The 22,192-nt window shown below is 44.4% G+C and overlaps 1 long non-coding RNA gene and 1 pseudogene across 1 annotated transcript; both read right to left on the minus strand.

Moving 5' to 3' along the window:
• Positions 1–147: 147 nt before the first annotated feature.
• Positions 148–7,036, minus strand: LOC120745985 (annotated as a pseudogene).
• A 2,394-nt stretch (positions 7,037–9,430) lies between these two features.
• Positions 9,431–16,207, minus strand: LOC120745966. Its single transcript, XR_005698733.1, has 3 exons — positions 14,992–16,207; positions 10,898–10,904; positions 9,431–9,441 (listed from the first exon to the last, which is right to left on the minus strand). It is a non-coding gene; the product is annotated as an uncharacterized LOC120745966 (long non-coding RNA).
• Positions 16,208–22,192: the final 5,985 nt, after the last annotated feature.

Genomic DNA, 22,192 nt, shown 5'->3' on the forward strand with positions numbered 1-22,192 from the left:
TGACAAGTTGGAGTCAGTGTTTTGTTTGCACGCCCATGTGTACCTGCGTGGAATGTGCTGTCCTCCCCAGGTGATGGTGATGGAATATGTTCCAGGTGTGGTGGGGTAATACTCAAATCCATACACACCGTCTCCAAGGTCTTTCTGTTTACACGGCTCCTCCAGACCCTCTGTGAACAAGATGCCTTTGCATTATTTCTTTAATCCAGTCTTACTTGATCATTTTAGGAAGGAGGAAGCATCCCCAGTCTGTTTGCAGTGAAACCACAAACAATAGATTCATTGGCTGCTCAGAACCACATTTAAGAAAACAAAACCATAGCTCAGAGTAGAAATCCTCTGAGGCGATCGTGATTTTAGGTTGCATTAAAAAAAAAAAAAAAAAAAGGTACATTTTTAAAATGCTTTATGCACAAAATTGTTCCCGTTGGACACAAGAAGCAGATTCTGCAGCCTGATCAGGCTGGTGTTTGTGCAGCTGGCTCACTGTGCTGTGATAACAGTGCATTTGTCAAAGACTGATGTGAACAGTGAAGACAGTCTGAATGTCAAAGAGCGCAGAGGAGGGCTGCAGACGTCAGGAGCTACTCTTTCAGTGACAACAGCTGGCTGTGCTCGTTCGTCTTCACTGTTCTGTTGGTTTGTTGTCAGTTAGCTAAAGATTATCTGGGGCTTTGTAAATCCAACAACCTCATTTACTGATGTGTTTATTCGTTTGTTGGGTTTTCTCTCTTCAGATTGCAAACATTAATCCCACCTCAAGCACAAAAACCAATGTGAACTTTTGGATTAGAACTCACTGGGGCCCTTGATGGTGACTTTCAGCTCCCCAGTGCCGGCTCCTTTTGTGTAAACCTTGAAGTCTGCAGTCTCCTTCACCCGGAGGCCCTTTGGCTGCAGACCACGACCCTTGGCTCTGCAGAGGCTGGGGTTACACGCTGTGGACAAACAGAGCGAGTGAGACGGGCACGGCGCCGAGTAACATTATGACCACATTTCAGTGGGGACAAGACCAATGAAGTGTGAGGTGAATGACATTAAACACAAACCATCCATCACACTCCAGATCTGTTGGAAAGCAAATGTTATTTTCTCCTTCCTACTACCCTGCATGCCCCCCGTTATCCACCCATCCTTTCCTGCAGAGGGAATTCTTAGACCACAGGGAAGGAAGTGAGCCATTATCCTCACACAGGAAGTGGGATATCCCTTCATATCACTTTATTAAAACTGTAAAAAGCAGTGCTGAGTCACAGCGAGACCAAGTGCAGAAAGCAAAGGAAGCCTTCCAGGAAGATAAAGTGTCTCAAGATATGGTCCATGTTATTGTATTCAGATGTGTTGCACTTGCAAAAGCTACTGGACACAGAGACACCACATTAATGGCAGAAGATTGTTCTGTGTTTTGTTTTAAACCAAAGTTACTTTGTTTTTAATGTCTTTCAGCCCAATCTAAGGGGACCTTCTGTTTAGCAGCAGAGCTGTTTAATGACTTTTGGTTTTTCTGATTGTGAAACTGAGGAAATTCTTTACAAGCTCCTGTTGTTTCCCCACAGGCTCACTTTAAAGGACGACCATGATCTAAACGTTATCAGTTAGTAGGGGATCAGCCTATACTTGGCAAGTGGCAACCCTTAACTACTTTGTTAATGTAGGACCCGTGCAGCTCTTTCCATTTAACACCAAAGCAAATGCATTTGTTCTGTGAGCCCATTATACAAGCTGAATTTGTTTTCTGTCTGACAGACTCGGGCTACATGGACGTCTTACTGGATCTCAAAAAGACAGTGAGTTACTATTAGGTAGCAGCCACACCCACCGTTCTGCTAAAAGCTATTTAAATCATGTAAATATAATTCTTAGTAACCCAGGTCACCGTTAACTTAAGACCACAGATTGGCTGTAATGAGGAACTGGTTTCCTGATCAAACACACTACAGCTTAATTTTCTGGGAATGTGTTTCTTCATGAATGTGCTGAAAACACCAAATAAGGAGATTCACACCACTGTGGACGCTCGAGTCACGTGAAGTTTACAGGCAGCCGACACACACAGCAAGTTTACAGGGGGGAAAAACACACACACGACAGAGTAGGTACCAAAGAGATCCCAGGAAGGAAGAGGCTGTTCCAGAGAGAGGACAGATGCCAGCAGGCTTCTATCAAAGAGAAGAAGACATAACATCCAGCAGAGGAACACAGCAGAGGTTAGACACAGGAGAAGCAGAAACACCTTTTAAAACGGCTGCTGTGGTAGAAGTGTTCAGTTAGCAGTGACATCCTCCCAGATTTACACTCAGTGAAACTTTAACATATGCTCACCCTCTCCCACAGTAACTGTGAAAGGACTCTTGCTGATCTGACCACCAGCAAAGGTCACGTAAATGGTGTGCTGGCCCTCCTGGGTGGGTTTGTAGGTGCAGCGATAGCTGCTGTTACCCTTGTCCTCAATGGTGCACGTCACAGTGTTCTTATTCCCTGCAGGGTCCATGATCACCACTTCCACCTCTCCAACACCAGCACCTTAGAAAAACAGGAGGAAACACACAGTTAAACACTCCATGTGGCATGATGTTACAGCTAGCTGCACAAACCTACATTACCTGCTGTGTACACATCAAAGTAAGTGGACTTGTTAGCAATATTTCCTGAGGGCTCGAGGCCCGGGTCCCTGTGCTGTGGCCTTGCTGGAGTCTCCCTGAGCCATGCCGACCTCCACCTCGAAGGGGCTCTTAGAGATGTGTTGCCCTGCAAACAGCACAGTCACCTACAAAGGAAGGAGAGCAGGAAAATGGCATGTTAGCTGTAATCACTGCTTTGTGGAGCAAAACCCATTTTCTACCTGAAAGATTACTTTAGGGATTATTTCTCACATCTTTAACATTAAATTCTTCACTCACCTTGTGCATGCCTGTCACTTTGGGGACATAGACAACAGAGTAGGTACGGTTCTTGTCATTGTTGGCCGTCACTTTAGCCTGAACACAGACACAATCGTTTTTAAATGAACAAAACTGAAAGTAGAAGTTACACACAAGGATGGATCACAGACCTCCTCTCTGTGGCCTGCAGGGTCCTCCACGTAAACCAGCACCTCTCCCATTCCTGCGCTGATGGTTTCCACGGTGAATGTAGCCTTTTTCATCACTACATTACCAACGGGCTCGACGCCTTCACACAACAGACAACATGTTAAAAATGTCTCACTGCAGTATGAGGCTCAGTTTCTCTGTGGATACAAGCAAAGGTGCATCAGCTGCATGTGGTGATGCGCGTGCATGCCGGCATACCTGGGCCATAGGCACGCGCCTTCTTGGGGTTGAGTTTGGGTCGCAGAGGTGCTCCAGGCTTGAGCTTGGCTTTGGGGAACTGTGACAGGTAGGTCATGACTGAGTGCTCGTCCACATTGGGGTCCACAATCTCTTCAGGGGTTATCACCTAGGAGACGAGGAGGAACATTTTTCTAAATGTAACGGCGGGCAGCCCTCCCCACGACTTGTTTGCATGTTTGTAGTAGGAGAACCAAGGTGACAGCTGTGCAGACAGAGGCAGGGCTTGATCAGTTACCGTGGAGATTACCCACAGGCAAACCCAGTGATGTTTTGATTGTGTGATTAAAACCACACACACACACACACACACACACACACACACACACACGAGCTGTATGCATTTAGAAAGTACCTGAGACAGTCGCACGCAAACCAGGAGCCAGACAAACCACAGAGTCTGGAGGGGAAGGACGCCGACAGTTTCTTAGCAGAAGCACGGCTGAAGGCGGAAACGCCAGCGACCACAGAGCCAACTGTCAGCACGCTACAGCGTGCCAATCATGCCAGCAGTACTGACACACACACACACAGCACAGTTACGCCACACAGGCGGCACAGAAAACTGAGTTCACTTTCAAAGCTCCCTGGTAAATGCTGAAAAGGGGCTCAAATGTCAGGTTTCCCCACATGACTGCACCAGAACAGATTTACCATTTCTAGTTTGCCAAAGACCCTCTGTAGCCTTACATAAGACTGAGGGGGTCTTTGGGGGGGGGAACCAAGAATCGGACAGGTATGAAAATGGCCGCTCACTGACTAATTTTAAAAAAAGAAAGCCATCACCTGGGACAGTCACTCAGATAAGAGAATACTTGCACCACTGTAAGGATTCAAAAACGAGCTGCTGTACAAAGATAGATGTTGTGATTGTGACCAAAAGGAAAAAGCTTCACTGCAGATAACAATCACCCTCAGGAAATACACCACTTCCTTGTGTTTGGTGTCGGAGGGAGTGAAGTCATTAGCAGGTGTGGATAAGAGTTCAGTCATAGTTTCCAGAGCGTAGCATGATCACCTACACCAGCCTAATGGCAGACTGACTGCAAACGATGAACAATCTGAAAGAACACGATGAGTTTACTGGTGAAACAACCTCCACACTCTTATTTTAAAAGTTCCCCTGCTGTTAACCAGAGGCCCAAAGACTCATCAGTCAGCAGCTTCTGTAAAGCCTCTCAGCCTGTGGATGAGAGTCTCCAACAAGTTTCAATGACCAGTCCTCAGTGAAAGGCTCCATCATTTTACCTCCATTTAGATTAACTGCAGATGATGCAGTCATCCTCAAAGCCACCTTAACTCAAAGCAGGTTTTTTCTTTATATGCAAAATCTGTTCAAAAGTGAACCAGTTGCTTATTTGTAAAACACTTGTGACTGGCCACAGTGACCAGCAGGAAGCAGTGCATTTACCTCCAAAAGGCAGATAACTCTGGTTAAACGTTAGCTATGGGGAAAACATGATTGTGATTGAACTGTGTTCCAATATCCAGCTTTTTTAATGTTACTCCTTCATTATCAGGTCACCTGTGGAATGCCGAGCCAGTCATCAGCTTGCTGCATGGCTTCACGTGCGTTGTCCACTGGTTTTGTCTGATCCCACTGGTCCCAGTCAGGACACAGACCTGCAGGAATAAGAGGTCAGATGGATTCACTATATGAAGCAGAAGGGTTCATTTATAGTACTGGCTTGTACTGATTATGACGAGTATAAGATCTCAATGAAAAAGAAAGTGTTTAATGATATTGAACTTGCTAGAAATGCTAATGCAGAGTGGACATTTTTCCTGATGACATGTATGAGCTCAGCTAGCTCTGCATTTCACCACTGAGAGTGGATCTGTCGTGTCTTTGCTAATTTTCTGTCATTGCTCCATATTTTATTAACACTTGCATAATTTAAAATCATGTGTCCTGGCTTCAGAGGGCTCCAACACTCAGATGTCTTGACAATGAGAGCAGAAATCCCCAATATGGTCATCTGAAGCATACAGCTCTGCCCCACCCAGCCACTGTTTAAGGTTGCACTAAGGAGCTGTGCCAGGGCTGTATAAGATAAATAAGAAGTTTGAGTAAAAGCAGAGTAGATCCCCTTTACACAGTGAAACAGCATTTCTGATTAATTAGACATCGAGTGCTTCCTGTTACAGCCAGTCTGTCTAATTAAGGACAACATGTTGACTCCAAACTTGTAGCCTTGATGATATCCAGAAGATAAAGGCAGAATGTCCAATCTCTGCAGCAGTACGTAGGTGTGGGCAACTCTGACTCACCAGACATGTCTGACCCTTGAATGATGAGCCTGTCCTGGAAATGCGGCCATGTTAGCAGTTATTTACTTGCTGGTAAGTCTGATGGCTGTCATTTCAGGACACTGCAGTAAATCTGTTTGCTTCCTGTGGAGGCCTCGTCTCCAGCTTGAGGTTGCTGGTGAGCCATAGCAACGCCAAAACACTCCAAGGCATGTAAACAGAAACCTCCTTTGTCCCCCGACAGAGCTCTGTACCCCCCTCTAGCTGCTCATCATCACTCTTCCCATCTGTTTTGACACGTGAGAATATCATGCTTTTCCCCTCACCCAACCTCCAGCTGTCAGTCACTGCTGTGTGTTTAATGTAGACGTATGAGGCGAGGTTGGCGTTGCAGTTTGAGTGGTAGTGTTGCGTCAGTGCACTGCTTAGTTCCACAATCTTTAAGTCCTCTCTAGCTGCTGGACTGAAGTGTGTCACTACGTGCCACAGAGACCTGCACACAGGTCGAGGGACCGTTTCACACGTCAGCTTTAAATGAATGCTGAACTGTGTTTGCCTGATTATTGATTTTAGCATCTCTACAGACACACACCTCAGCATTTCTGCTGCTTGTGACGGGGGTGTTTTTCTGTTTCACTGCAGTGTCACTTATTGTGATTGGCTCTTGTTATTATTGTTGTGTAGTTATTTACTACCTTTGTGTGTCTCACTTGGTGAGCCACATTACCAAATGAGAGCAACATGGTTTACACATTCCCTCGGGAAGTGAAAGACACAAGTCCCCTCTGGGGTCAGGTCAGGAAGGACTGGTGTCAAACTCAAACATGCAGACTTGCTACTGTGAGCCTGTGGGACAAGCTGAAAGTAGCTTCTCACCACACTGGTGTGATCACTGAACACTCCAAATTTAATGATTCTTTATCGGTTAACATAAAATAAATATGCGACTAATTTTTAAAATGGCCTGTATTTGTATAGTGCTTTATAGCATGTGTCCAAGAACATGTTTAAAAATACTGAATCTTCACTGGAGCAGCAGAACATCGAGACAGGAGCCTCGTCTTTCTGAAATAAATGCATCTCGTTCTTGGTACTGGGCTCGTCTCAGGCTCAGCCCCTAGCAGTAGGGTAAACACACCCACACACCAAAGACCCCAGAACACCTCAACACATTCACGGTTTAGCTCACCTGGAGCACAGCTGTCAACCAGGGCTCCCAGGGCCCGGCCGGTCTGCCAGTCTCTGTTGAAGTTGGTGATGGGGAGCTCAGGCAGCTTGTTCTGGATCCATCCAAGCAGCCTCTGCTTGGGGGTCTTCTGCTTGCCATCATCTGCCTCTTCCTCTTCATCCCACATGGGCATGGAGATGGAGTAGTGCAGGATCAAGGTCCAAATCAGACCCAGGATCAGCTTCAGGTTTCCATCAACAATGGCTTTAGAGTCTGGGATCAGATATGAGTCACGTTAAACATTCGCACAAAGTTCCTTTATTTTAGAAACCAGCTTAGACCACCATAAAGCAAAGCACGACTAGAAGGTCTCAGCCAAGGACATGAAGTAATCTGTACTTCAAATACTCAGATTCCTCCTGCTATCTAATGTTTGGCTGGATACATGCCCCTCCCCCTTTAAACATATTCAGATGGTCTAATTTCCAGTGGTTGTCATAAGTCGAAGATGTGTCCATTCTTGGAGCACTGCATTTCAAAAGACATTAACTCAGAGCCCAAACCTTTTTTTTTTTTTTTTTTTTTTTAAAGTAGGAGGATAACAGTGCACGTCCTCAAATGGCAGTACAGCAACAGTTTGTGGTTTGGTCCACCGCTGCAAAGCTTTAATATGAAACCTTGGAGGATACGTCGAGTGTAAATGCATTTGTTTCAAGGACGGCAGATTTGACCACCATGTACCAGTCATGGACTTTGTTAGCTACCTACCTCATTATTGCTTTACATCAAAGGAGATTCAGTACATTAAACTCCAGGATGTACACAGAGTCCCGCTGACTCTGTAAAAACAGTCATTTTCAAATGGACTCTAGGCTGCTCCACTATTTACCCAGCGGTTTGGGGATGGACTCATCTGATTTTGTGCCGGATGCCCTTCCTGATGCAACCCTCCCAATTAGCTGGGCTTGAAAGCAGCACTGGGAGTACACCAGCTTGGAATCCCCACAGACTGGATTTATGAAGACGCCAACCAATTCCTTTCATGGTGTTTTATTAACTCAGTGTGGATGACTCATGAGCACAGTGAGTTTAAGTTGTAATGAAATGTGTATATAAATAAGATGACCTTTTATTTGAACTAATTTTTAATTTCACACGTCTTTGATGCATTTTTGCAGTGTAATAAAACTTGACCATTTTTGAAACTCCATTTGTGTTAATGAAACTGTCACGCTTCAGCGTCACTAAGGACATGAAATTCATCTGAATTAGAGCCTGAACTGTCTGAATTCAGACAATAGCGTGAGAACTTCCAGAACAGAGAGTGCCGTGATGAGTGCAGAGCTGAATCACGTTAAAACTGAAGACATACTGACACACTAGTTCCAGTTGTGACGACCACACCAACAGCACACCGACTTCTGTATTTGCATTTTTCTATTTTCAAGTCTAAACCACATACTGCTGCAAGCTGAGTAAAAGGTGATGCAACCATAAGCTAGCCTGGGCATGAGCAAACATACCGGCCCCACATAAATGCTACTGCATGCACATAGCTTACACAAGAAGCAAGACCAATGAGTCCTAAGATCAGGCCTTGAGGAAAGGGTGTGGCGCAGTGTTTGTGCGTTTCCAAGCTGATGTGGATCAGATTATTAGTTAGAGAGGAAATAATGGGGCCAAGTTCAGATTCTTGGAAGAACCTGAGATCCAGTTCTGAAATACGAACAAATCCCCACTTTTACGTGCAGTGTTTTTGTTTTGCAGGGTTTGGGAGAGCTTTAGTCTTCATTGCAATCTTAACTCCCCACCCCCGAATTTACAGCTACACTGGAATAACTGTTGGTGACAGCAAACCAGCCTCAACCACAGTGACACCACCCGAGGCCTGGGCTGGAGCTACTGCAGCATTAATGGTCTTCTCTGGGAGTCAGCGAGAGCGTGAGGATGCATGATGCAGATAAAGATGAGGAACAGAACAGCAACAGGAAATCTTTTCCCCATAACAACCTTCAACAAGTCGAGCTGTTTGTGCACATGCAGAACTGGGACAATCTGTCTTAGCTGGCTGCTCGTCTGAATCCATGCGCCAACAGAAAAGCATGCTCTCGAGCAGCCAGCGCTGCTCTACATGACATGTCAGCTGCCTTCCGTTTGGTGTGGGTGGGTGAGAGACACTCCATAGGGGTGATCAAACAGAACTGGATCAGATGCTTGGATGGCCAGCTACTGTGGGAACTTTGAGAAAGAAGCAAAGAGGCAGCGGCGGAGGGGGGCAGAGATATGTTGCCTAGGGACAGATAAACCCAGGACTTCTAAACTGTTATTAGTACTGATAGCAGAGTCTGAATAAGACCACAGGTTGGTACGTGTAGCAAGAATGCAGAGCAGCTAAGTAGGGGCGTGTCAGCCTGCCAGCCATCCCAGCAGAGACGACAACACTACTAGTTTTAGTGCTTGTACAATTAAGAGAACACAATCTGCTGCTTTAGTTCAACACGACAGTCCCCTATAAAGGAATATTGTTAGGACTTCATTCAGCGCCGAGTCTGTGTCTTTGATTCATGTCTTGCACACACAAAAGCCACTAAACATTCAAGGAATCTGCCCAGCATTCCCAGCAGAGCACAGCTCACCAAGCCTGACAGAGCCTATGACTCGTTCTTATATAGCGCTTTTGTACTCTTCTGAGCACTCAAAGCGCTTTACACAACTTGTGCATTCACCCATTCGCACAAGCACATTTTTCTAGGTGCTTTCTAAGTAACATTCACACACACTCATGCAATTTGGGGTCAGTATCTTGCCCAAGGATATTTGACATGCAGACTAGGGGAAGCCAGGAATCGAACCACCAACCTTCCAATCAGTAGATCGGAAGGTACCACCTGAGCTATAGCCAAGCTGTAACATGAAAGCTCTGTGCTTTATACCATCAGATGGGTGCTTCTTGTGGTTTTTGAATGAAATTATCTGACAAATAATAAGTCTGTACCACTGTTGTGGTGCAGTGCAGTGTGTCAGAGGTTTTTGTTAGTCCACTCCTTCACATACAACTTATGGTTGAAGCTTGCTAAACAGGCTTGTTACTATTAGTTGGGAACTGGGCACTTCACCCTTTAAAGGTGAGTTTAAATATGGCCACTTTTGGCTCCTCAAAGCAAAAGGCATCATGGTGGTGGCCAAAAGTCTAATGTACAGCATTCATATTCACATAAATAAGATACGGACATGTTAGCAACTTATTTCCAAAGTGTGACCAGCAGGACTGAACAGGACGTTTGATGAACTACCAGATTTGTAGCTCAGTGGTTTCTGTTGCTTTGTAGTGTCCAACATCTGATTATGTATTCTAAGCAGGACGTCAGTATTATCTGTGTACCCTGACCTTTAAATTCCTTTTTTTCCTGTGAGTAACACACCAGCAGCAGCTCTACAGATGGGCTTGGATGTGACTCTGCAGCTTTTTGACTAAATAAGGAGTTCAGTGCCAGGAGCCAAAGTGCGGCCAGCAGCCATCAAGAATGCTTGGCCTTTGTGTGTGTGTGTGTGTGTGTGTCTGGTCAAAGGAGAATCTGAAGAATGCTCTTCACCCCCATAACAACCACGGAGCCTCCAGACTTAATAACACCCCAATAAAAGCGTCCCGTTAATGCTACACACACCGAGTGGCACCAGCATGCTTCTATCATCCTGTGGTCACTTAAAGAATCGAACAATACAATTAGATCGTTTTGGTTTAATTGTGTAATTCACATCATTTTACAGTGTGCAATGTGCGACAACAGTGGCAGAGCAGAAAACAGGCCAAATAAACACAATGTACCAGAAAGAAGAAGTGAATAGATGCTTGGAGTGGAAAGGCTTGGAGGGGGGTAATCTGTGGTTTGTTCATGCCAGAGAGCTCAATGAAGTTCTGCCTGGAAGTAAGTGAAAGCCGAGGAAGCTGGCAGAATATCCAGCACATATAGAGGCCTATTGTTCTAGAGGAATTTAGAAAATAAACAGGAGACAACACGCAGGGCGGGACGGCAAGAGCTCACCAAGGCAAGACTGAGCTCTCTCGCTTGTCATTTGTCTCCCCCTAGCATTTGATTATGGTACTACACTTCTCTGTCCTGGAAGTGTTCCAGTTATTTGCTTTTTGGACGTATCCACTTTTTATACTGATTGTTGTGACATCATCACTGAGTTCAAATGTACAACAGCCTCCTCTGCTGAGTGCTGTTGAGGACTTTGCCATCACCACAGAAATCTAATTAGAAAATCACTTAAAATCACTTCATTAAAGTGCCCAAAAGCTGCATCAGTGTTAATCTAACTAATGCTTCAAGACAGACTGAAAAATGTGTCATTCAAACTTTTTACCCACACATCAGGACCTCAGTTTAGACTCTAAGCTCAAAGACAATAAGGTAAGAACACGAATGAGTGCTGTAAAAACACAACCTGACCACGTCAGTGTTGAGAAAAGATTTCAGAGAGCCAAATCCAACAGAAGGTTACAGAACTAAATGTGGTACTGTTATTCTCTGCTTGTGAAGGAGGCCTCCAGCCAAAGATCACAGTGAGTACAACAGGAGTATATGCCTCATTCCCTGGATCGGCCGAGACGAAACCCAGAGGCTGGAGTGCTAAGACAGAGGTACGAGTGAAGACCTGAGAGATGAAAACCACTGATTTATGGAACAAATAGAAGAAGGGAAGAGCTTTGGATGTCTTGTAGTATTTTTCATCAAATAGTCAAATGTGAAATCTATCGACCTGTCTATGGGGCATGGTATATATGTGTGTGTGTGTGTGCGTGTGTGCATGCGTGTTTGTGTGTGTGCGTGTGTGTTTGTGTGTGTGTGCGTGTGTGTTTGTGTGCGTGTATGTGTGTCTTCATACAAATATCGAATATAAGCTCTATTCCACAGAAAGGTGTCGACTCAGTCTCCACTTGAGTGAATCTTATATAGCTGTATAGCACCAGCCTGTCCCAGCTTCAGCTTCTCATCACTTACCCCACCCAATCAGCCACAAGCGTGAGCAGAGCAAAACTCAGCACAGGAAATGTAACACTGCACGCGATAACACTGCCAGCCACATTACATGCAAGACAGTGTGGAGACAGCCAGTCAGAAGCAGAGATTACACCTAAATTATGGTTTTCCCCTCCAGTTTCTGTAGACAGTGTGGTAACGGTGGCACTTGTTAGCTGAAAGTAGGACAAGACATGTCAAATAAGGACACGTTTGATTGAGTTGTTTGCATCAGATGAACCACACCAGCATCCTCTTTTGTCTTCACAGTATATACATCTTTATATTTATGAGAGAGAGGCAGAAATCCAGTCAGTCTGAGTAGTACCACATTTGCCTGGTGTTTGTCTGCATGCAGGTGAATCCATTTGTAAATCATAAGAGGAAGCTATAAGCCTCGAAAGCATCAACAGTTTAGCTTTCATTGTCCTTTTTTAGTTGGCGTTGCAAATATTAATAGCTGCACAGAACAGGAAGTCTTTGGCCTGACATCTGTGGTGTGCTGGCTACACCTGACCCAAACAGCGGCTACTGACCCCGCCGCTAAGCCATGCTAGGGGAGGCATGCTAGGGGAGGCATGCTAGGACAGCCATAGGTCCTCAAACTGTGGAAAAGCTAACTCGCTTAGCTTAATGTCTCTCATTTTAGTGGATTTAATTGGATCTTTGCCTTTAAACAACTTTTTTAACAAAAACAAATGTATCTATAGATACCTATAGACAAACTTTCTGAAAGTTGATTAAATATAAAGACGGTGGTATGCAGAAGTCTTAAGCCGCCACTCACTGGATATATTTTGCTAGGAAATTGGGAAAAGGTGCAGCAATTAACTGAGACATCTGAAAGTGAACATATATAGAAACACAGTATATGAGGCGAAACCTGAGAATCCTAACGAGCTTGGAAGTCAATATTTGGTGTGATCAGCTTTATTCAACACAGTCTGAACTCTCTTATTCAAGCCTTCTGTGATTTCATTAAGTAGTATTTAGGAGTAGTTTCTTGGGGGACGTTTCAAAGTCTTCCTTACAAACCGAATGCTGTTCAAGGTGACCCCACGTTTCTTCAATAATGCTGAAGTCTGGAGCCGAGTCCACCACTGTGTATTTCTCTGTTCAGCTTTGCTTTTACTTTGTTGGCAGTGTGTTTGGGATCGCATGCTGAAAAATTAAGCTGTTGCTAATCGGATGTTTTCCAGATGGAATTGCGTGATGGATCAACATCTGATGGTAAGGAGCCAGACATTCTTCTCTTTAAAAAAGACCCTAAGTCTGGACCACCAGTCCCAAACCATGACAGAGCCTCCACCATGTGTGACAGACATCTGTAGACACTCACTGTAGTATTTCAAAATCGTGGTCATCATCTCATCAAAGCTGTTTCCAATGATTTTTAGTCACGTTCTTGTGTAATTTAGCATAATTCAACCTTTAGAGTAATTTCCTTTATTCAAGAACGGCTTCTTAGTAACTACCCAAACGGTCCAGTGTCAGCTCGTTGCTGGATCTTTTCCTTTCTTAACGATATGACTATGACATACGTTTCATCTGCTGTATGTCGTTTTTCAGACCTGATACTTTTTTACCCTCCACTCATTTTTTGTTTTGTTTAAGGCCACATAGCTCATCAGTTAGTTCAGAAACACCATTTGATTCCTGACCGAACTCTGTTTCCTGGATCTGCTACAGTGCCTAAAGATGGTTTAACAGATGAACAGCATTACAAATGAAAATGTTACTATGTGTTGTCACACACTGGTTCATTCTTAGCTGCCTTTTTTATGCCTGATTGAATCATAGGTCACAGTGAAATGGCTTAGCAAAGGTCAGGCACAAGGACTGGGCTGAAAATGAAAGACAAAGCAGCCAATGCCCACACACTAACATCTGAGACGTACTCCCTTAAGGACCACTTTAAAAAGATCACAAAAAACAAAATCGAATAAAATGTGGGGGTGGCTCGAGACTTTTACTGTAGGTCTTATCTCACCATAATATTTTTGCATGAAAAACACCAAGTCTGCATACATTTTTCTGTTTTAGGGAATTTAAGTTTTAATATGTCATCGAGTTTGTTACAAAGCATTCACATGACAAAAGCTAAACTTTTAAATTTGCTGTAGAGAGGGGGGGGGGGGTTGATTTCATTTAAATCACACATGTTGTATGTGACAATTAGTAACCAGTAAAAACCAAGTAAAGGTGATGTGTCTGATACAGGTCAGCTGAGGAGCTCTGAGTTTGTGTAGAGCACAGGAAGCCCACAGTCCTCCACAGCGCTTTAGATGAAAGCTCAGTAGGAATGTTATGACCTCACCATAAAATCACCTGCCAGAAAAGCTTTAAAAAAAAAAAACTGGTTACATTTAAGAACAAAAGAGGCACATTCAGGTCCTGCAGTCTCATCACCAAACAACCATCATGACAGCACTTTTCTGTTTTTGGAAGCTTACTGGTGAAGTGGACATGACTGTCTGGACTGGACCTTCCTTAGATTATCTCCTACACTCTGCCATGAACTGAAAAGAACGTTTGTGTTTATATAACTGTATATAATATGTCTATAGGCAACAGTTAGTTCTTTAGAGGCTTCTTGCAAATGCTAAGTGAAAGGACACTGCCACACTGTAAACTGGACTTGGATCAGAGCGTTCAGTTTGCTTCATCACAACTTATAAATAGTAAAGTACTGATACATAGATGTAAGCCTCCCAGTCTTCCAGTGGCATGTGTTAATGCTGTTGCAGTTTAATCTGCAAATGATGTCAAGAACAGCAGAGCTGAAACTAAAGAGAAATGCTGCCTTGCTTGTATGGTTATTAAATGTGGATAAATGAAGTGTAACGAAGGTCATGCTGTCCTTGAACATGGGAGCTGCGTGAAAGCTTTCCTCCCATCTGGCCACACTTTGAGAAGCCGCTGACCATAAGAACCAAAACATGTTGCAATGATGTGCATCAGGTGTAGGCACTTAATGAAACTGAAGCTTTATTATGATTATTACCGACTGACTGACAAATACTTGGCAGGCATCTTTTTGATAATTGCCAGACTCATTATTTTTATGTTTTCATCGATCAGTTTTCCTATGCCAGCTATCACAGGATGAAAGGTGTGGTCCACTAGGAGGGGTCTAACCTTCACACTGCATAACTTATCGTTTCTTTTCCTTATTTTGAGAATTAGATGATCATCCAGCTGTGTTTCTGAAATGTGTTACGTGAAAATTAGATCAAATGAGTCCAGACTGGAAGGAATAATTATTTCAAGAGAGAGTAAACTCTGGGACAGGTGCACTTTTAAAGCTGACTTTGCCGTTTCGAGTCTTCAGTCGGGCTGCTGTCAGTGGATCGCTGATACTTCGGGAGGTCAACACTTGGGTCATTTTCAAACGTCCTCAACGTAAAGTGGACCGGGCGGCGCGCGTGCTCTTGCGGTTTCCCGCTCCCGGCGGCGGAGGGCGCACGCGGCCACCACTTGGCCCCCCGGTAAAACAGCACCAGTGGCCGCGGATGACCTTATTTGGTGTGGAACCCCTAATTGTAACACCGGGGAGTCCGCTGCTGCGGTGCACGCGCGCAAAAACCAGCAAACAAAGTTTACACGCAGGAACAGCGTGGGGCTAATCGTGGACCACCAGGGCAGCCAAGCCCTCAGCGCACTCAGTGAACCTCCTTCAAAGTTTAACAGGAAAACCCATCCACCGCACCCGCGGCAGAAGCAGCGGACACTCACGGCTGAGCCTCTCCAGCCCGCTGCAAACATACCCACGGAGCTGACACAGAAAACTTTAGCACACATGCCACGCAGGAAGCCTCACAGTGTGAGAGGAGCCTCCTCACATCGGGACCGAACTCACCTGTGTGCTGGAGCCTGTGATCTTCAGTCGTCTGTGTGTGCGTCCTCCGCCTCTCTGTCCGCTCCGTCTGCGCGCAGATGTTGCTGTGGTCACAGAGGGTGTGTTTATGTGTGTGTGTGTCCGTACCGAAGTCCCGGAGCTCCCTCCCCACGCTCAGTCCCGGTGGGGGGAAATGGGTGTATTGGTACTGGTGGCGCAAAAGAAAAGAAAGAGATAGTCCCTCTGCTCTTTTTCTCTTTTCTACCTCCACCTCTCGATCCCCCTCTCTCTCTCTGTCTGCACCGTGAGAGCCTTAATTGGTAAACGGGTAAAGCATCAGAGGTGCTGGGGGTGTTACTCTCTCTCTCTCTCTCTCTCTCTCTCTCAGTCTCTCGCTGTGTCTGCCTTTTTTACTTGGTGACGTCACGACCGCGCCTGGATTTTATAGGTATGATGTCACCGGTCTGTGCTCTGCTCTCATCTCATCCACTTTTATTGTATGCTGGTGTGTGTATGTGTGTGTGTGTGAGTGCGTGTGTGTGTGAGTATGTCTGTGTGTGTGTCTGTGTGTGTGAGTGTGTGTGTGTGTGTGTGTGTGTGTGTGTGTGTGTGTGTGTGTGTGTGTGTGTGTGTGTGTGTGCGTGTGTGTGTGTGCGTGTATGTGTGTGTGCGTGAGTATGTCTGTGTGTGTGTGTCTGTGTGAGTGTGTGTAAAGCTCCACATCCGTCTTGCCTGGTATTTCTGTGTGGTCATATGTCTTTCAGGCCCTGCTCTCTTTCCTTTTGTCTGTTATTGTTAAGCGAGACTGAGGGAGCTGAGTTTCTCTGTCAGGTCCTGCTCTGACTCAACATGGGGAGGTTGTATGTGTATGTGTGAACACACACACACACACACTGTGTTTCAGTGCTCTCCAGCTGAGCATTGGCTCAGGAAACAAGAATGTTCGGCCTCTGCTGTGCCCTCTACTCACAGTTCATCAGTCTGGAGGGAGGATGGACGGAAGGGGAGGAGGAGATAGAGAGGTTTAGGGAGGTGAAAGTGAGAGTGGAGTCAAGAACGGAGAGAGTGTATTATGTAGGGAACATTAGGAATATCTTTTAATAGTTTTCCTAAGTGTATTAGAACATGTTCTCCATCCATACATCAAGTCCACTTTCTTCCACTTATGTAAGTTCAGAGCCTGTTACAGCTGTCACAGTGGAAAAGGATATCTTCATGTATTAGAAGAAGTGTGATCTGCATAATGGTGGTATTTTCTCTATATTGTCTTCCTAGAAATGGAGTGTGAGAGAGGACAGGACCTAGAGGAGAGGGAGCCAAAGGAGGGAGGTTACAGAGCTTTACAGAAAAGCTCAGTCTGTGCTTTAAGGTCACAAAGTCCCATCTGTGTGTGTGTGTGTGTGTGTGTGTTTACTGCTACAGATGAGCCTGCGGTGAGGTAACTGCATACACATGATGTCACTGATCGACTGGACCAGCTCACAACTGCAGACATATGGCTCTGATTAATACATACTGGTTCACACACGCACACATACACGCTTGCAGACATGCGCATATAAGTGAGTGGAAAACAGATGAAGCAAAAAACAAAGGTTTCGTTTTAGGGAGAAAAATCTGTGTCTGTATATAAAACACGAGTGTAGCCACTGTGACATCATTGACTGAGGTTTCATTCAAAGCCTTGAGATGAATGTTTTCACTGTCAAGATCTTTGTGTTCTGAAACGCTAAATGGTGTATGAGGCACACTAAAGACATGCTTTATATTGTAAGGTAAAAACTCTACAATAAGACAGAGAAAACAAAGAAAACCCAACAATCATATGACCCCCTATGAGCAAGCACTTTGGCGACAGTGGGAAGGAAAAACTCCCTTTTAACAGGAAGAAACCTCCGGCAGAACCAGGCTCAGGGAGGGGCGGGGCCATCTGCCAAGACTGGAAGGACGACAAGCTGTGGAAGAGAGCCAGAGATGAATAATAACTAGTATGCCTGCCATTCTACTTTTAAATACTCTAGTATTGTCTAGTACAGTCCAAGTGCAAACTGTTCTAATAGGGTGATATGGTACTACAAGGTCATTAAGATAAGATGGGGCCTGATTTTTCAAGACCTTGTATGTGAGGAGCAGGATTTTGAATTCTGGATTTAACACTTTGGTATTCAGTAAAACGATGAGTAGCAGAGGGTTTGACCTTTGACCTGGGGGTTGGTGCCAAATCTGCATGTGACAGAGTGCTAGCTACTGCTAAGGCTAATGTCATTTTTATGCATTTTTAATGAAATAAGCATATTTAAAAATATGCACATGTTCAAGAACATCTGAATCCTATTTTTAGTTGTTCAGTTGTTGTAATTCATTTACTAAATCAGCCTTTCTTGGTTTGTTGTCTCAGGGCAACATTGTGCAGTTAGGCCACTGTCTTTAGGCAATAATGGTTAAGAGAAATTTCATGGGAGGAAAGAATTTGATTGGACAGTTAAGGTCAAAAGGTCAGCCCCTTGGTGAGGACAGTGAACTGGATGAGAGTGACAGTGAGTAGCAGAGGTCCCCAGAATCAGGTCTGAGGAACAGTTCAGAGATGAGGGGTCAAGTCAGGGAAAACATGATGTGAACTCCAGCTGAGTTTGTAAGTTTGCCCACCATCAAAGAAATGATCAGTCTATAACTTCAGGGGTAGGTTTACTTAAACAGTGAGAGAAAAATGAATTTATAACTTATTAGAACATTATAAATTCAACATGTGCATCAGGTTCAGTTATTTTATTTTTGATGGATGGCAACCAGAAAGCTTAAATTGAAGCTCCTGGCTATGAAATCCAGAATTAATGAGTGGCATCATGGTATCTTTTATAAATACTTCATGGTTGATTTCGATATGATGGACCATTACTGTGTTGTGAAATGAATTCATCGTCATCTTTGTTATCTGTTTGCAGCTACAGAAATAAATGACTCATAACTGGAAAAACAGATCTCAAGAAAGACAGCGCTGATCCGATCTTCTTCACACGGTGATAGAGGTCTGATTAAATCAGTGAAGAGTGAAAGCTGATATGAAAGTGTGTGATAAAATTGTGGAAAACTCACAACGTCACTGAGGAATGAACGAGCTCTAATGCCACACGAAGGGCTTCTCTCTTAAAGAGTGTGACAACTGGGCACCAGACTGTAAAAGAAAAGATTACGTTTTTCCTGTCGGGCTATGTCTGACACACTGTGGGCTCAGCAGCTGTACCTAAACACTGTGACTTGTCCTCCTTTAAAAGGAGCAGGGCTGGCCTGACTGCTCCTTTTAAAGGAGGACAAGTCACAGTGTTTAAGTACAGCTGCAACTAAACAGACCAAAAATGTCACAGGCAAAGAGAAAGACATTCCCAGTGGGAAGGGACCGCTGATGAGAAAAGACGTACGTAAAGATATTGTGTTTGAGAGAAAACAGCAAAAAATCAGGAACGAACAAGGACAAAGCTTCAAAGCTGAACTCTTCAATTATTAAAGTGATGTCAGTAATGGTTACTTTGCAGTTACTTTTCATCTCTTGTTCTTGTACACACGCATATGCACACACACACACGCATACACAAACACACACACACATACACACGCACACACACGCACACACGCACGCACACACACACACACGCATGCACACACACACATACGCACACACATGCATGCACACACACTCGTAGAGCTGGACAAACTGTGCACATGTAGTCCTGCACACAGACCCTCGGCCTGAGCTCTTGGACCCATAAAAAGTGCATTAAAAGCCACTTGCAGGTTATTAAACAAATGTGCCTCTTTACTTGCATTCCTTGTTCTCTCATCTAGCTCCCCCACTTTCCATCTGAGTCAAACTTAAAGGATGTTACACGTGCACATAAAAGTGGCTCCCATATTAAAGCCTATATTTAGGTACAGAGTGGATTTTAAGACCAGCTGAGGCAGAACAATGCATTAAAGAGAAACCAAACAAATTTATTAAGGTGGTAGTACATTTGAATCACTGTCTATTTGCTAACAGTTTTTAACATTTGCACACAGCTGGATTAGCAGCTGCAAAACGAGGATAAATTGTGATGGTGATAAATTGTGATGGTCAAAGCCTCAAACACATTGTGCTTTGGTTCTTCTCTGTGCCAGCTGCAGTCTCATAGTCTTGTCTAAGGGCCACACTGTATTCTTTAAAAATGAATTGAATTGAATAAAAAATTATTGTCCACAGTGAGGCTGCACATGCTTTATTAACTGAGCACAGCTTTTCAAGAGTCAGCTGGTAGAGGTGAAGGCCTGTTCTGGGAGAAAACATATTGTCAGGCAACCTGTAGAAGACTTGGGTTCACAAGTTCAATTTAATTTTATTTACATAGAGCCACATCATAAAAACAGTCACCTTTGCAAGGTAAAGACGCTGCAATAATACAGAGAAATCAGAGGTAACTCTAAGAGCCATATAGTCTCCTATCAGCAAGTGCTTCAGCGACAGCGGGAAGGAAAAACTCTGCAGAACCAGGCTGAGGGAGGGGGGGAGGGCAGGGAGACAAAGACGCGCTGTGGAAGAGAGCCAGACAGGATTAAATGCATCACGTATTGTATAAACATGTTAATGAAGTGCAACAGCTGACTTTGTTAATGTTGTGTTTTATCCTGAAAGAGGAAGATGACGAGTATGAAGAAGAGTCCTGCATGTTGTGAAGCAGGACATGTTGTGACATAAGAGGATGTTAGGGATGGGTTGAAATGGAGGCCAGTTATTAGGCGTGGTGGCCCTCAGAGGGAGAAGCAAAAAGAAGAAGAAGATCATTAAAACATGGAACCTTTATAGATGCATTTGTGCTGAAAGCAGGTTCAGTCTTTGTATTGGCAGCCAAGCAGAATAATTAGCTTTGTGATGCTTCACATGAATGATTTCTAAAGCCCTGCCTACATATAAAGCTGACAGATGGTAGCTTTAATACCAATAAATCATAATAGGAGCTTCACTTGCTTGCCTAGCCTTTTGATACTGTAGCTGCTAGTCTCTTCTTCTATCCCCACACAGCCTGAAGACCAGTACAGGTCCCTCAAACCAGAATGAAGTTGGTCCAGTTTATTAAGTGCAACAGTTTCATAATAAAAGCCTTTTCTTTTTTTTCTTTGCCACGAATATTCAGGTTAAAATATTCCAGGTACAAAGAGGCTGTTACTGAAATATGTGAAGCTACCTGTAGCCTGATTGTTGAGGATAGCCTGAGGAGTGAATGGGTATGAAATTCCTATGAAAGAGTCAATTAGGCCAGCTGTGCCAGCTGCTGTAGATGAGCCTGGATAGACAGAATGTATCATTTCTAACTGTTTGTTATGGTTATAGAGCGGTGTAGCTACACAGTAACACTGGAGATGTATAATCAGTTTAACATTAGTGGACTTCACCACACGCTCCTCATCTGATCATCAACAGACTCAAAACAATGCAAACTGCTGAGAACGGAACAGTTAAAGATCCAAGCAAACATCAACATGAACCTGCGCTCACTGTCATTACAGCACCAAGCAGCAGGTAAACCCTCCTGCACCTGCACTCTTTTAACACATGTAATATGTGGTGTCAGGGACTGTAAACAACACCGTGTGGATCCAAAGTCATGAGACACAGACTGACCGAGCAGCACACTCTGATGTCTGCCACGGCGTCACTTACACAGACTTAGGACATCACAACTTCAGGAATAATGAAGAGTTTCCACATTATACAGACTAAGAGGTAATTAGGTTAAGTGGGGTTGTTTGCTCCTGTTTCAGCTTGGAGATAAGTCTGTGTGTAACGTCCCCATGCCTCGGACACACTGCTACTTGTTTTATTTACTGTGTCGTTTCTTTACGGAGCAGCTCCCCATGCCCGTCGCTACGGCAGAGCTCCAGACCTCTCCTCCAGGTCCCAGCCTTCTACTGAAAAAAGGGAAGTGTGATTAGATGACTGCTGTCAGCTGCGACAGCCAGCCTACCCCCCCAGGACCACACCCTAAACCCTCTGCTCCGCCCCTCCCCTGCAGCTGGGCCACAAACCACACCCACCACACAGTGATACACTTCTATGTCTAATGTGTGTGAGTGTGCATGCCAGCTATATGTGAGACCCAAAGACACACAAAACAGTAATGTAACTTCAGACACGCACACACACACACACACACACACACACACACACACACACACACACACACACACACACAATGTTAGTTCTGTTATGTCTAATAATCAGTCAGAGCCAACGGTGCCTCGTGCTGGCTCACACTGACACATAGACAAAGCCATATTGAAGCACTGTAGTGAGTATTATTATCAAGTATTAGTTTCTTATTTCTCTGGTTATTCAGTTCAAAACAGCAGGCAGACTGAGGCTCTGCTGAAGATGATTAAGATCCAGTTTTCCTTCTGTTCCAGTGTCAGGTGATCCCGTGTTTGTCACAACAAGGGCAGCAGTTACTTTTCCACACTGGCCACACAGGTTTGGACCATCATTTAAAAATCCATCCGTCATCTTTGTCTAATATTAAAATGTGAGACATATCTGAGACATATGTGTATTGACTAT

This window comes from Simochromis diagramma, unplaced genomic scaffold (genome assembly GCF_900408965.1).
Source record: "Simochromis diagramma unplaced genomic scaffold, fSimDia1.1 OVJJ01000644.1, whole genome shotgun sequence".
Lineage (NCBI taxonomy): Eukaryota > Metazoa > Chordata > Actinopteri > Cichliformes > Cichlidae > Simochromis > Simochromis diagramma.